Here is a 12,696-nt window from a genome sequence, read left to right on the forward strand (position 1 = left end):
CACACTATTTTGGGTCATGTTTGGTTTAAGGGTTATGTGCCTTTTTAGCCTGTATGGGGGGTTTGCTTTTTTCCTGCGGCAGTTTAGTTACCGGGCCTTTATATAGTGTTCCCCCTCTGGGGGCTGTTTTTCTGTTTGCCTCTTCGTGGGGTTAATTTACACCTACAAATACGCTCACTTACTGTTCCGTGGGCCATGGACTACAGGCCGGTCGTCTGTGTCCATCTGTGATTCATATTGTTTATCGTTCTCGCCTACGTGCCCCCCTTATGTTTCTTACGAGGTTCTGATTATTTAGATATGTGCGACTTCCTTTTTTTTTTTTTTTTTTTTTATTTATTTATTTTTTTTCAGAAAAAAACATCTATTGGTTCTCACATTACTACGGGGCCTTACGCATATCTGAGGCTACTTCTTGGCTGTGCACTCATTCATCCACATGTTCGCACACACATATCTATATTAGGCTTTTGTTTCTTTCTGGGCCTCTGTTGTTTTGATTTCCATACATACGTCTACATAAACATATTTGCTTATGTGCCATCCATTTTTTTTTTTTTTTTTTTGCGTACCGACCTGCCTTTGCTATGATGACCCCCTTTTGTTTCCTCCATCCCTATGTGGCCTCCTTGTTTGGGGGATCTGGTCGACATATTATAGTTCTTGCTGGGCCTCGGTTGGTTGGTGCACGCATTTATCGACAGGTTTGCGCACACGCACATATGCGACTACTCTCTCTCTACCGGTCGTTCCTCGTTATACTTCCATTCCTGTGGGGTGTCTCTGTGGTTTGGATTTATATTCCTACATTTACATTTACACTCATATTGATACGACATTCATTCCTATACGTTCCGGCCCGCCTTTGTTCTGTTGGCCCCTCATGTTTTCTCCATCCATCTGGTGCCTGCCCATTTCGCGGGTTCGGGTCGCCCCTCCCGCATGCTGTCCTTGGTTCATATAGGGTCTCTCGTCACATACATATGCACATATACATTTCTACATGCTTTCCCTCCCCCCTTTTATTTTATTTATTTATTTATTTTTTTTTTGTTTCTTTTATTTACATATTGGTTCTCATTGGCTGGTGTTTCTGCGCCCTCTCTACTTATTTTCCTACACATCCCTTGGTGTTGGTTGTATGTGGGAATATATTGTGGCCTAGTTTCGTCTGCTGCGATTCAGGCCTAAAACTCGATTGTTTAGTTTCTCTCTTCCTTTCTCTCTCTTGCCTTTTGTCTTGTGTGTTGTCCTTTTGTGGTTGTCCTTGTGTTTGTCTTCCTCTGTTTCCTTTGCCCTCTTGTTGCTGACTATGTCCGCCGTTACGCTGCTTTCCATCAATGCTAAGGGCCTTAATACTATCCACAAACGTCATATGCTTCTCCAAGAAGCAAGATCTCGCGATGCCTCGGTTGTCATGGTCCAAGAGACTCATCTCCTCAAAACAAAACAGCCTCGTTTGACTTCCAAATACTACCCCCTGGACTTTCACGCTTCTTCCACTAGTAAGAAACTCGGCGTAGCCATTCTGTTTCGCAGAGATGTCCAGTTTCAACTCATTTCCAAAGTCTGTGATCCTCAAGGTCGTTACCTCATTCTCCGCGGCAATTTCAACGGTATTGACTGTACGTTCCTCAATGTGTATTCTCCTAACTGTAACCAGCTCTTCTTTCTGGATCGGGTGTTCGCCAAGCTGCAGAAAGTTGCTGAGGGTCGGATTTTTGTTGGCGGGGACTTTAATCTGCTCCCGATTCCGTCTCTGGACTCCTCTGCCAAAATGTCTTCTAAATATTTGAGGTCTCTGACTCTTCAAGGTACCCGTTTCCAGGACTTACTGCACCACCACATGTTATTTGATACTTGGAGGAATACTCATCCGCTCGATAGAGATTACTCGTTCTATTCAACAGCACACGCTAGTTACTCCAGGATTGACCTGATCCTCGTGGATAAGCTTACCTTGCAGACAATAACGAAAGCAGCTATCGGGCCTATCACTTGGTCTGACCATGCCCCAATTTGGACTACCTTTGATCTCTATTCTCGATGTCCTGCTTCTTCTAGATGGCGGCTGAACGAGAGTTTGCTCCAGCATGCTGATGTTTCTATTGAGGTGTCTGACTCTCTTTCTGAGTACTTTCGGCTTAATGATACCCCGGATATCGTCCCTTCCACATTATGGCTGGCCCACAAAGCTGTGGTTCGTGGCTGTTTTATTAAATTGGCCTCCCGCCGGAAACGTGCTTTCATGAAATCCGTTTTTGATCTCACTCAACGCTTGACAGCTCTGGAACTAGCTAACAAGGCCTCGTGGTCTGATGATACTTACCGCCAACTTACTGCTGTTCGGTCAGAATTACTCCAACTGCAATTACAACGTACGGAATACATGCTCCGGAGGCTTCAGCAAACGTATTATGCCAAGGGTAACAAGGCGGACTCTTTGCTTGCCAGGAAGCTCACTCAGCGCTCAGCTCAAACTACAGCGCATTATCTTCAAACTCCTGATGGGCGTCGACTCTATAACCCCAAAGATATTGGAGACAGCTTTGCGGATTACTATGACTTGTTGTATAATTTACATTCTCAACCGTCTGTCGTCCAGCCGTCGCAAGCCTCCATTTCCTCTTTCCTGCGTTCGCTTCCTATCCCTGCTCTGCCAAGCACTCAGTGGGACTCTCTCATTGCTCCTCCATCGATAGAGGAGATAGAGGCGGTACTCCAGGGACTCAAATCTCACAAGGCTCCTGGGCCGGATGGCCTACCAAATTCGTACTACCAGAAATTTCGCTCCATCTTGGCTCCACATATTTGCTCCTTATTTGGCTATTTTATGTCTGCATCGTCCTTGCCTGCGGAAATGACGGAGGCGCAGATCGTTACTATTCCCAAGCCTGGTAAGCCTCCTACTCTTTGTGCTAATTACAGGCCGATTTCATTACTGAATACGGACACAAAACTTTTTTCACGGTTTTTGGCCCTACGACTTAACAGCCTACTTCCGTCGCTGATCTCAAATGATCAGGTGGGCTTTGTTTTGGGCCGTCAACCATCTGACAATACTCGTAAGATTATCAACATCGTCCACCTAGCCAATACTACTAAAGCGCCGTGCCTTCTCCTGTCTTTAGACGCGGAGAAGGCGTTCGACCGCCTTCATTGGGGATACTTGAAAGCTACCTTGGAGGCGTTTCATCTCCCGGACCAGTTCATTAATGCAGTCCTTCTCCTTTACAGCGGCCCTTCTGCCAGGGTGTGCTCCTCTGGATTCCTCTCTAAGCCTTTTCACATCCGTAATGGTACCCGTCAGGGGTGCCCACTCTCCCCACTTCTCTTTGCGCTGGCCATGGAACCCTTGGCGATTGCGATACGGAATGATCCTGAAATTCAGGGGTTTTCTGCTCATGCCACGGAGTTCAAGATTAGCCTCTATGCGGATGACGTGCTCTTGACGATCACGGAGCCCATGCAATCTTTGCCGCGGTTACATGCGTTGTTGGACTCTTTCAGTGCCGTCTCCTACTATAAAATCAACTGGGGCAAATCCCAGGCCCTTAATGTTGGATACCCTTCCTCGTTGGTGACTACGCTTTCGTCCTCCTTTCCGTATGACTGGCGCTCAGACTTCCTTCCATACCTGGGGATCCGTATTACCAAGTCCACCCACACGTTATTCAAGCACAACTTTCTCCCCCTTTGGAACAGGATTCAAGAGGATCTTAACCGGTGGTCCAAGTTGGAGGTATCCTGGCTGGGGCGTATCACGGCGTTTAAAATGAACGCGCTACCTAAGCTCTTGTATTTTTTTCGTACGCTTCCTGTTGTTCTCCTGGCTGCCTTCCTGCGGACTATTAGGTCCCGCCTCATCAAATTTATCTGGTCCCATAAACGCCCACGGCTATCCACGACACTCTTGCAGCGGCCCAAGTTCTCCGGAGGTTTAGGAGTCCCGAATGTTCAACTCTATTACTTGGCTGCCAATCTCGCTCAGACTCTGCTGCTTTTCTCGGGCCCTTCGCAAGTGGCATGGGTCGATCAGGAGGCCCTATTTACACGACCTTACCGGATTGCTGATCTTCTGTGGCTCCCTCAGTCCCTTCGGCCACCTATGCTGGATGCATTGCCCACAACGAAGCAGTCTCTTGCTGTCTGGGATAAGTATCGATGTATTCTACGCTTCCCATCCTTGGTCTCAAGGTTTGCTCCCCTCTCAGTTTTGCAGTCTCTCCTCCCACACACATCCTTGGACACGTGGATCCGAAATGGAGTCCGGTCGATCTCGCAACTTTTTCATCAATCTCACGTACGTTCTTTTCAGGATCTGTGTACTGATTTTCATCTTCAAGTATCTTCAGCTTCGCTCTGTTATGCAGAAGTCTATTTCTTCGGAGCCGGCTACCCCTATCGTCCAGATGTGTCTCCGGGCCCCGTTGGTTCCCAAGGCCATCTCTATGTGCTACCTGGCTCTGTTGAACCCCTCCACGAATGCCAAGCTCTCCTATATGGTCGCATGGGAGCGGGAATTGGGCCGTGCCTTCGATGTTTCCGACTGGTTTGGAGCTCTTTCCACGATTCGAGGCGTGTCAAAGAATGTGACTCACTTTGAGACTAACAGAAAGATTCTCTTTAGATGGTACTATGTCCCGACCACGCTGGCGTCCATATTTCCGACAGTGTCCCCATTATGTTGGCGTCAGTGTGGTGCCCGGGGTTCGATGGCACATATATGGTGGGAATGTCCAGCTCTTCGCAGTTATTGGAACGATGTTTTCGATCTCAGTGCACGTCTTCTCTCCATTCCGCTTCCGAGGTCCCTTGAATTGGCGCTTCTCGACATGTTCCCGGAAGACCTCTCTGGCCCTCATCGTAAACTGCTGGCTCATGTTCTTATTGCTGCTAAGATCAGTATCGCCAAAAAGTGGAAATCTCCATCTTCTCCCTCTATCCATGATGTTCTTTATTCTCTTGCTACGACCTGCCAATACGAGAGGGCAGCCCATTTTGCCGCCAACACCCCACATATCTTTGAGGAGACTTGGGATTGCTGGATCCGGTTTTATCGGGACCAATTTGGCCATACCCCTTCCGGCTTTCTGTTAGGATCATTTCGCACACCATGGTACCTTAAGGCCACTGCAGCTTCATAGGCCCGCTGCATACGCTAGTGATGTGGGCCGCATTCTCTCATCTTTACCCCCACCCCCTTCCCTTGTCTCCACCCGTCTTGTTGTTTCCCTATGTGTGTCTGTCCTCTCTCTGTGTTGTCTGGTGTTTTTTTTTTTTTTTTTTTTTTTGTACTTCTATGTCTATGTTTTCCTTTTTTGTCTTTGGTCCTTTTTCTGTCCATGTGTCAGTATGCCATCTGTACTACGTATATTTTATTGAATTTCCATTTTTATTGTTATTACTGTGATCTTTTGTATTCATTGTCTCTTTTTGCTTTGGTTGGTCTATTGTAAACCCAATAAACTTTAAGTGTTAAAAAGTATTTTTCACGACAGAGCAAAGAGATGTTGCTTAGCGTCGAGTATGAACTATCCAACACAAACATTAGTGTTAATCAAAACCTGTAACGTGGAAAACGTTGACTGTCTGACCTTAGCAAACTCCAGCAAAAAAAAAAGCTGTTTTCAACTTTCTCCAAAAAAAAACTCACTCTGCATTGTTGCTTTTCTTCTAGGAAAAGTATTGTTTCAGCGTGTGCCCTCTATACTCTAAAGAGCACGACTACACCATGAGTAGATTTGCATACGGAAATCGGACATGTTGCTCTTTTTTGTTTATTGCATAGATTTTTATGTCACAAAGCAACAGGTAGCATACTATTTTCTGTGAAGTTTGCCATGAAAGTTCCTTCAAATAAGCATTTTGGACTTCTATTTTCGACTAATGTCCAGGGTGGGAACATTAGCCGTGTGTAAATGTTCTAATTTTGTTCTAGGAAAAGGAATTTTTCACAGAGAGCGCCCTCTATACTCCACAGAGCATGTCTACACCAAGAGTAGATTTGCATATGCAAATCAGACCTATTGCTCTCTTCTTGATGCGAAGCGGTGACCATTGCCAAATATTTTTGGTTCTTGTATAGAATTTTATGTGAAAAAGCAACAGGTGGCATATTCTTATTTGTGATTTTTGCCATGAAGGTTCCTTCAGAGAAGCATTTTGGACTTCTATCTTTCTCTCCTTAACTTGAAAAGCCTGGGTCCTAGCGGGATATATATACCTGGTGAAAACACAGTTGCATTGTGCTCGCTTCGGCAGCACATATACTAAAATTGGAACGATACAGAGAAGATTAGCATGGCCCCTGCGCAAGGATGACACGCAAATTCGTGAAGCGTTCCATATTTTCCTGGGGAAAACAAAAGCTGACATCTTAGGCTGATTCAAGTATTTTTCACGACAGAGCAAAGAGATGTTGCTTAGCGTCGAGTATGAACTATCCAACACAAACATTAGTGTTAATCAAAACCTGTAACGTGGAAAACGTTGACTGTCTGACCTTAGCAAACTCCAGCAAAAAAAAGCTGTTTTCAACTTTCGCCAAAAAAAGACTCACTCTGCATTGTTGCTTTTCTTCTAGGAAAAGTATTGTTTCAGAGTGTGCCCTCTATACTCTAAAGAGCACTACTACACTATGAGTAGATTTGCATACGGAAATCGGACATGTTGCTCTTTTTTGTTTATTGCATAGATTTTTATGTCACAAAGCAACAGGTAGCATACTATTTTCTGTGAAGTTTGCCATGAAAGTTCCTTCAAATAAGCATTTTGGACTTCTATTTTTGAGTAATGTCCAGGGTGGGAACATTAGCCGTGTGTAAATGTTCTAATTTTGTTCTAGGAAAAGGAATTTTTCATAGAGAGCGCCCTCTATACTCCACAGAGCATGTCTACACCATGAGTAGATTTGCATATGCAAATCAGACCTATTGCTCTCTTCTTGATGCGAAGCGGTGACCATTTCCAAATATTTTTGGTTCTTGTATAGAATTTTATGTGAAAAAGCAACAGGTGGCATATTCTTATTTGTGATTTTTGCCATGAAGGTTCCTTCAGAGAAGCATTTTGGACTTCTATCTTTCTCTCCTTAACTTGAAAAGCCTGGGTCCTAGTGGGATATATATACCTGGTGAAAACACAGTTGCTTTGTGCTTGCTTCGGCAGCACATATACTAAAATTGGAACGATACAGAGAAGATTAGCATGGCCCCTGCGCAAGGATGACACGCAAATTCGTGAAGCGTTCCATATTTTCCTGGGGAAAACAAGAGCCAACATCTCAAGTCAATCAAAGTCTTTTCCTTGGGGAAAGCAAAAGCTAACACATTAGGTTAATCAAAGTCTTTTCCACCGCGGAGCAAAGAGACGTAGCTTAGCGTCAAGGTATGGGCTATCCAACGTAAAACATTCATGTTCATCAATAGCTGTATCGTGAAAAAAGTTGACTGTCCGACCTTAACGAACGCCAGCAAAAAATAAAATCCGTTTTCAAATTTCTCCAAAAAAGGGCCCCCAATCTTGTTTTTGTGCACTATAGCTTTTCTTCTAGGTAAAGGATTATTGCAGAGAGCGCCCCCTATAGTCCAAAGAGCACTACTACACCATGAGTAGATTTGCATATGGAAATCGGACGTGCTGCTCTCTTCGGGATACAATGCCGTGACCGTTTCCAATCATTTTTGTTCCCTGCATACATTTTCATGTGAAAAAAGCAACAGGTGGCAAACTCCTTTCTGTGACGTTTGTCACAAAGAAGCATTTTGGACTTCTTTGCATTACCATCTTTGTGCTCTGTATCATTGGTGCAGTTTCAATAATAAGAACACTTTTGGATTTGTTTTGTTTTAGTGCAGTCACCTTTTTGACATTTTTGCCCCGAAAAGTTTCATTAACAGTGTAAAACCTGAATCATACCTACCAAATGCCCCATTTTTAATAGAACAGTCACGATTTTTAGGGATTGTCCTGCCGAGCTGCACTACTGTCTCACATTTATGGTCAGCGGGATCATGGGGTAGTTAGAGAGATCATCTGATTGCCCATGACTGGCCCACTGTGCTGTGAAATGGAGGTCTATGCTGAAGGATACTCAAAGATATGAATCTGTGGTTTGGATATGGATCTGTGGCTTTGGAGTTGCCCATTTTGCCCTGAGATAAAGAAGGCTCTGTGAATATATTCTGCCTTTGTAGCATAATTTAACATTGTTATATTTTCAGGTACTGTATATATCCGATCTTTTCTGCATTTTATAAAAAAAAAAAAAAATACTGTCTACACTACACAGAGGTAAATAATAATACAGATGAGAGGTGGATTTTTACATCAGGGCCCATGAATGCATGGGATCTGCATTAAGCTATTGTGAATTTAAGACTAGACCGTGGACTGATTAAGGTCTGAACCTTTACAGCAGGAAAAAATGGGCGTACTAGATGGACCAAATGCTTCTTATCTTCTATCAAATTCATTGTTTCTATAATGTCAATGTTGCTCAATAAACATGTTACCATTTTTGAACACTAGGTGTCACTGTAACATAGACAATATTTTCTTCACATACAATTTTTGAATCGACATTACAATGCCCCATACACCCTCACTAAAACGAATGCATGCTAAATTACTTTAATAAGTATTCTTTAAATAAAAAAAGCACTTTTTGCACCTTTGCAACATATTGTTACTCCAGTTTTGGCTTCTTGAAACGCATCTGCTGCAGGCCAAGGAGCTGGGGGCAGACAAGTGCATAGGGGGATTCTGCTGAACCCCTCCATTGATTTGCATGGGGAAAAAATGTTCACTTAAAGGGGGCCAGTCCAGGCCTGTGTAGTGTATTATTCAGTGGTGCTTTAAACTATGGCTACAAAACCAGTCCTCATATTTTACCTCACAATTGCAGAAGATGTGGTTCATTGCTTAAGAATTGACCATGAACAAATATGGGAACTTCCCAGTGGAATTCTCCCTCTTATGAAGGAGTGGCTTCAGCGTTGATGGTAGCCACTTTATGGTCATTATTAGCCATGTGATGGGTGGGGCTAGCCCCAGATAACATTAAATAGAAGGAGTTGAAGGGGTGTGGGCATGGGCTCCCCTGCCTGGAGACATAGAAGAGTGACCCGGAGACCCAGGAAGCAGCGCTTTACCCAGAGACTCTGGGTCAAACCAGGAGAGTTCCTAGGCATGATCATTCCTTTACCTACAACTGGAAGACTACAAGACTTGGCCTAAAGGTATTTTTGTGAACGCTTGGTTCATCACATTTGTGTTTAATGAATGTAGACCTTTAGATATTTTTACTTCCTTTACTTGGAGCATCTGAGGAACCTTCAATGGACACTGATAAAAAGGATATTCATTACCTTATACATATTTTCTCTGCACTTTATTAGCTTGTTCCTTACATTCCACTGATTTTTCCAGGACATTTACGTTGATCCATAGTTTGTCGTATCTCTGCTTATCTCTAAAAGTCCGCTATATGCTAGTTGTGCTATCTGGATTGCAAGGTCACTGATAGTTCACACGAGGATTTCAGTTAGGGTCACATAAGTTCACCCATAGAACGCTTTACAGCATCACACCAGTAAACTCTTCCAGTGTCAGAACATATACACACCGACTACACTGTAGTATCTGACCTAAAAACGATTGGATTTTTATTTATTTATTTTTGGTTTTGTTTGAATTGTTTTTGAATTAATCTAATATGTTTTCAAAAATATATTTCAAGCACCAAAGATTAGATTTTCAAAATAATTTTTTTTCAACAAAGAAGCAATTCATAGAGCACATTTTTGAATAATGTGGCATACACAATAAAGCAATTATAGTCACTGATAAGCCATAACATTATGACCACTGACAGGTGAAGTGAATAATACAGATAATCTTGTTATCATGGCTCCTGACAGCAGGTAGGATATATCGGGCAGCAAATAAACATTTTGTCCTCAAAGTTGACGTCTTAGAAGCAGGGAAAATGGGCAATTGTGAGGATCTGAGCCACTTTGACAAGGGCCAAATTGTGATGGCTAGACGATTTGGTCAGAGCATTATTATTATTATCTTATTTATATAGCGCTAACAATTTACGCAGCGGTTCTTACAATACATATATTCAAGGGGTATGACTACAATTGACAGACTAAGACAAACAGATACATTAGGTAGAGAACGTCTCCAAAGCTGCAGCTCTTGTGGAGTGTTCCTGCAGCGGTCAGTACATATAAAAAATGGTCCAAGGAAGGAAAAGCGGTGAACCTGCGAAAGGGTCATGGGCGGCCAAGGCTCAATGATGTAGGTGGGGGGGCGAAGGCCGGTACGTGAGACAAAATCCAACAGATAAGCGAATGTAGCTCAAATTGCTGAAGTTGTTAATGCTGGTTCTGATAGAAAGGTGTCAGAACACACAGTGCATCTCCGTTTGTTGCGTATGGGGCTGCAATGGAAGAAGTGGCCTGGTCTGATAAATCATGTTTTCTTTTACATCATGTGGATGGCTGGGTGCTGGTGGGTCTCTTACCAGGAGAACACATGGCACCAGGATGCATCCATGGAGGCCGCACCTCGCAACTTACAGGATACCACAGCACACCTTTAAAGGTCTAGTGGAGTCCATGTCTCAATGGGCAAGGGCTGTTTTGGCTGCAAAAGAGGGACCTTCACAATATTAGACAGGTGGTCAAACGCTGATCAGCATATACAATTAATTTGCTCTTAGCTTGTCAAAGCTAATAGGTTGTTTATGAAAAATACATTTGTGTTTTTTTGTAATGTACTAGATAAGACTCCTTTATAGACCTTCGTCTTTTTTATCTTTATTCTAACCTTTGTTAACTTAATATTACGTATATATATATAATCATACAGTATATATATTGGTGCTTATGCACTAACAATACCTTAATAGCATTGACATATTGTATTTATTTCTTGTATATACCTCCATTGTGTATATTGTGGTATTAAGTCTTTTTTGTATATATGATTCGTAGCTATTATGACAACTGAACTACATTTCTAAACACACTCCAGGTTATTCCAGGACTTGCGTGACCATGCCTTACTAAACACACACAGAATAAGATAAATGGCGGTGTTAAATAGTACACAAGCACCTAAGGGATTATTCCAAGTCTTAACATACTGAATGCTTAGAGCAGATCTGTGACCATAGCAGGGAGCTAGCTGGGTTTCACCTGAAGCCTCCTGGGGAAATCGCTGCTTCCCCAGGATTCCAGGTCACTCTTCTCTTTTTGGGGGCAGTGCAGTTTAGGTACATCCACTCCCCTTCCTTAGTCAACCAATTTAACGTTATCTAGGGCCAATCCTAGCCACTGCATAGTCAACGATGCCCCTCGCATGTTTAGTTCCGCTCCCTGCCTCTGAGAAGAGGGAGAGCTCCAGGTAGCCTTCCCTGGCAGGAAACTGAATAGACTATGCCGGCCTTTCCACTCAGGGAGATCCAGTGTATTTAGAAAGCTAACTTATTTTTTAAATGGTGTTTACAAAAATATTTAAAGCCCTCCTTGTTTTCTGAACAGAGAAGCCAAAGGAGGACGTGCTTGTCTAAGGCATCCACTACCTCTTATTTCCGGTTTAATGAAGATGTTTCGAGAAACACTGGGGTACTCCATTGCCTGAGTATTTCCGGCTGTCTGGGTAACTGCAGCACCAAACACGAGGCTAACAAATACTTTCTGATATACTAGAGTTGTCTCACGGCTGGCAGAGGATCATGGGAGAAGTGATTCCCCAAAACTTAAAAGCATCAGCAAAATATTTAAAATGAAACACAAGCGCACATCAAATTCTTATGATTTCATGCGTTGTGATGGTGCTTATTTTTATAGAAATATTCCTTCTCAATTTCTTGGATATTCCATTATACATGGAAACCATATTCTTCCGTCCTTCTTCTCTCACCTGCTCAGTGTAACAAGGTGTTTTACAGCCCCAAAAGTCACAATAATGTGTATAGAAATATCAGTATGTGTAAATAGGAATAATATATTATTACGCACACACCCTGTCCATTGATAAATCTGTCCCTGTGCCGGTGACTCATAGTACTATCACTATTTTGGATTGGGTATTCAAGCCTTTTAATACAGTTAATCCTTTTGATCCATTGTTCTTGAAGATCTTGTAGAATCTTTCCGATTCACTTAATATGATATTTTGTTTGTTCATTCTATCAGGCTTTTGCAGATTTTATTCCGCTAAAGTTCTATAAAACCTCAAAAAAAATACAGAAATGTTAATGGGTGGAGAAATGAGAAGAGTTGTCAAAACTGAGAAATGTTTGCATGCAACACTTTTTCAAGCAAATAAGAAAACAATCGCTAATAAAAAATGCTGTAAAATAATACAACTTTGGAGGGGGGAACAATTCTTGGGTGTGAATTCTTATTATATAATGTATAACATACCCTATGTGAAAATGGAAAATGTAGACATGTGTACACCAAAAAAGAGGGTGAGGTACATATGTATGAAGTTGAGCTGAAAATCACTTACACAATTTGCACAGAAATAAAAAAAATAAAGTCCCATACTCACTTTTAGAGGGGAAAAAAGTACTTTGTTGGAGAGGCTGCGTGGATACTGGAATGTCCCTCAAATGGCCAACCTTTCCATGTAATGTGTTTATAAATCTCACAAATTAGTTGTTAAGATGTAACG

General features: G+C 42.6%; 2 non-coding genes across 2 annotated transcripts; both read left to right on the plus strand.

Moving 5' to 3' along the window:
* Window positions 1–6,248: 6,248 nt before the first annotated feature.
* LOC128475680 (U6 spliceosomal RNA) lies at window positions 6,249–6,355 on the plus strand. Its single transcript, XR_008346728.1, has one exon. It is a non-coding gene; the product is annotated as a U6 spliceosomal RNA (small nuclear RNA).
* Window positions 6,356–7,154: 799 nt separating this feature from the next.
* LOC128475689 (U6 spliceosomal RNA) lies at window positions 7,155–7,261 on the plus strand. The gene has a single exon (XR_008346736.1). It is a non-coding gene; the product is annotated as a U6 spliceosomal RNA (small nuclear RNA).
* The last annotated feature ends 5,435 nt before the right edge of the window (window positions 7,262–12,696 follow it).

This window comes from Spea bombifrons, chromosome 2 (assembly GCF_027358695.1).
Source record: "Spea bombifrons isolate aSpeBom1 chromosome 2, aSpeBom1.2.pri, whole genome shotgun sequence".
Lineage (NCBI taxonomy): Eukaryota > Metazoa > Chordata > Amphibia > Anura > Pelobatidae > Spea > Spea bombifrons.